Genomic DNA, 4,332 nt, shown 5'->3' with positions numbered 1-4,332 from the left:
GTGCCTGGTGAGTATGCCTTGCAAGTGTGCAAGCCTTGCACATATGATTTATGTTTTGCACATGACCTTGTTATGAGGTCATGGGTTTTACACATACGACTCAGTCAAGTCATATGACTTGTTTATTGCGTTATGATTGGTTTATGAGTTTTTGCACATAACCTCGCTATGAGGTTATGGGTTTTGAGCAGGTGACCACTTTGGGTACATGACTAGTTTGTTATGATTTGGTTTCGCACATGTGACCACTTTGGGTCACATGACTACGGGTGGGAAGAATACTATATAAGGAGGCCAATGCGGCCAAGGAGGATAGGTTCTTCATGCTTTGTTCTAAGTACTTTTCCTACTTATTACTTTAATGAATATAAAACACTTTTACGATCTTTATCTTTATTACAACGTTATCATTACGTCAAGGAAAGCTCTTCACTCAGAAGAGTTAGAGAAAGCTTACGATAGGCCTTCCCGATAGAAGACAAAGGTCTTGTACTATCGGTAACATAGGCAGAGGCCTAGTGCTATCGTAAGACTAAGAAAAGAGAAGAAACAGAAAAGAAGTATCGTTGCCCGTTGCCAAGAACTAACCATCCAAGCAGGGATCGTTACACATGCTGACTTGAACTCAACAATTGTGTCTGATATTGAGTCAATAATATCATGACTCTCTATTTCACAATTATAAAACCTATAGTCATTGCCAAACTCTATTCACCGGTAGACAAATACGAGATACTCATTGAACTCTAATAATAAGAAAACAAGCACGGGTGAGTTGACTCATGCTCTATTTGACATAGTCAGTGCGAGTTTCTAATCTTGGCATCAACCCCCGGTCACTCGATCTCTTGGCATGATCACTCGTACCCAATTTGCGCCATAGCCAAGCCCGATTCCAGATGCCGGATTTAACGAGTTTTTACGGTAGTTATGATACTGGTAAGCGAACATCCAGGGAATTCTCGACTACCGTACTCAGAGAACAGTATTTGCTCCAGCCACTGCTTAATATCTTAAACCTTATCCTAGTCATAGCTGTCCGGCTTTAACTACCGGTACTACTCTAGGCACTTACACAGTACGCGACAAGCACACAACGCAAAAACTCAAACAAAAAAGAAACCGGAAGCATCATCCCCTCCTCCGACTAGTTCATATTCCGACTTGCGCGGCCCTTATAAATGAAAACCTCATACACCTAAACCGGCCCCAAGATCCCATACTTATACTAGCATTAGCTATCGTTGGAACCCCATTCCTAGCTGCTTTCTGGCCTGCGGTAGACTATTTTCCACCCCCGACCACACCGGCCACTCTGGAAGCCAATCACCGTCGCACACGCTCAGGAGGTTCTCGGGAAGCTTCTTCCGGAGGTCACCGGCGGCCTTTTTCCGCTGTTCTGTTGTGACCGTCTTCCACAACTCACCATGAGTCCAGCCCCGCTCCTTAAAAACAACATCAACCTCTGTGAGGTTGGTTAGCGCTGAGCAGATGGGGAGACTGCAAAACCTACTTGTCATAAGATCCTTATACCCGGATGCGGTGCGTACGCCAAGTCATCTGAGGATTTGCTGAGGCCTACTGCGGGAGATACCAGTCGGATTTCTCATTTTCCACGCTCCCCGACGGACCACCCAATCATAACCGAACTCACTCTTAACGTCCCCCTCGCTGGGGATGGATTGAGAGTCATCTTGCCCTCCGGTGAATCTGAATTTGCTGCGGCCTCCGGCGGAATCAGAAAATTGGAGGAATCAGGATGGGCGCGTTCGGAGGTGGTTGATTCTCCATTTATAAATAGTGATGGTGGTGATGGCAATGGCAATGGCAATGACGATGGTGGTGATAGTGATGGTGACGATGGTGATGGTAAGGGTGGTGATGGCGAGGGGTATGATGAGGGGCTGGGGGCCAAGTTTTCTGTAATTATTTTTAAGTTGGTGAATAGTTACGGTAATCGCGCAGGATCCAAATTTGTCAACCAATCAAGAATGGTTTGACAGAATCACAATGTACTTTTGAGCGGTCAAAAAATTTACCAGCAGGCTAACCACCGCTTCTTTCTTTATAAACCCCACCAATGTTGAAGCCAGGCCGGCAAACAAGGACAAACAAAGTTCGAGCACCAACCAGCATCTGTCTGGGGTGTCCAAGTGGTCTGTAGGGCTGGCTGCTAGCTCTGCAAGCTCTTCCGTCCAAGTAGGGTAATTATTAGTCGAGAGGCGATGGTGATACAGCATGTTCCTATTAAGGATTAAGCTATCTCCTACACCTATCATCGCAGTGGCTAGATTCCAAGCAAATACTCTCAGTTCTACCATCTACCACTACACGATAGGTCTTGCGCTTTTACCAACTTTTGAGATGAAATTTCAGACGCTAATTATTACAAATATGTGATTGCGGGTAGCTAGGAATTGGAGGAGTTAGTATGTTTCTTGAATCACAATTAATTGTGAATTGGGCAATTAGCAAGCATGAAAGGCTCAGGTTGTCAGAGTATTCTTGGGGTGTCCCAGGATTTGTATCGGTACCTAAAGAAAATGAGTAATTCACAAAATTCCTAATCCCGTAGGCTAACGAATGAGCTAAGACAGTTCTGATTCAGCTGAAATTTGAATACCATGTCGATACTACTACTAAATTACTTGATACCTAGAGCTAGTAGTTACTATAGTCAATTGAGCTGGGTACCAAACCACCATATAGTTTTGGGGGTGGCCACCTGTTAGTATAATTGAGTGTGCGTCGGTGGCCTTTGTTGGAGAGCTGAGACGGTGACAATAATTTAGCTGCCTGCTTAAAAAAAAAAAAAATTCTAATAGTTGGAGAAAATCTACAAGATTTGTTATTTTGAAAATACGGATCTTCAGGATCTGGGCACTATCGCAGTTTCATCATGATAGGGTACTGTACGATATCCCCTCACAGCAGTACCTTCTCAGGCCCTGTACAGCATCGAAGTTCTAAGCATGTATTCAAGCTACATTTTTGGTATTGGTATAATAAACAACATCCTCCTTATCAGCATCATCATGTTACCTATTGATTGTTCCTCACCATCGCACAAATCAGGGCCAAGGAGAGGCTTCAAGTTATGACTAAAGTAGGACAATATAGCTAGCTTAGTGCCCAGTCTGCTCCCTCCTTTTCACTTCCTTCCACTGCTGTCCATGCGGCCACCCACTCTGAATCCTTAGGAAAGTAACAAGTGCAGCACATTCATTCACTGTATGGTCCTCTGCGTAAGTATTAATAATACTAGTTTTACCATGTGCATGTTTGGATGCCTCGTGATAAACAATCAGGATACAGTGTTCAACATCCTTCTCTACAAGGTGGCCGTCTGCTATTTCCTCAGCCAAAATTTTCCAGAATTCTTGTGTTTTGGCCAGTTGGTCAAGTGAGGCCTGAACTCCTTGTTTGTAATGGGATTGGATTTTTCCAATCAGTCTTCCATGGTAGGCAATGCTTTCTATAACCCAATATTAGTAATAGATACATAGATAAATAGTAGGATTATTTACTCAAGGCTCCACAAAGGTTGAAATTGCTCTCTAGCTTTACTTTTTTCAGTTTTCTCAGACAATACAATATTCTATATAACTATTAGAAATTGGAGAACGCTTAGAGGTAAGGGCCAAACAATAGGTTTGAAAATTTCAACAGCTTTATCCTTAATCTCTATGTTGCTCATCTCAAATTGCAGATAAAACTTAGCTTCAGACATTTTATAATGATACTACCTGTCCGCCTGTTCCCACAATACCTGTATGGATATTATATTCTGTAGTATTCAAGAGGGCTGACTTGAAACTTCTTCACTTAGAAGCTCTTCTATGAGAGCAATCTCAGGAGGATTGATGTTAAACTCCAGGGTTTGGAAATCCATCAGTAAATGTTATTACCTGTGTTTTGTACGTCCTGTTGTAATGAGACTCCACTGAGTACTATTACAGTTAGCTAAACCAATGCCTATACCAGTATCAAAAGACTACTATGGTAGGAATAGTGGTAGACAAAAGTCTACCGAGTAGAGGTACTGTTGGTTAGGTACCTCAGTTGAACATGCCATGCCATACTAAGAAGTACATATATACTAGTAAGGAGTGGTGGTTACCCTATTGGGTAGGATAATATAACATGTTCGCAAGGTACTAATCACGTTTCGGGATATGGTACAATAGTTGACAGGTGGCCTGCTCTACCAGAGAGGAGAAGAGAGCTGTGAACTAAAAATGGCTTTGGAGGTGTACTGGGAAAACTAAAGAGTAGCCATTCAATGAAGTATATTGAAAATACTTTCTGTTGAAGTCTGCCTTTTCCATTGTG

The sequence above is a fragment of the Tuber melanosporum genome (genome assembly GCF_000151645.1).
Source record: "Tuber melanosporum whole genome shotgun sequence assembly, scaffold_181, strain Mel28".
Lineage (NCBI taxonomy): Eukaryota > Fungi > Ascomycota > Pezizomycetes > Pezizales > Tuberaceae > Tuber > Tuber melanosporum.
Note: the sequence above shows the minus strand (reverse complement) of the source record.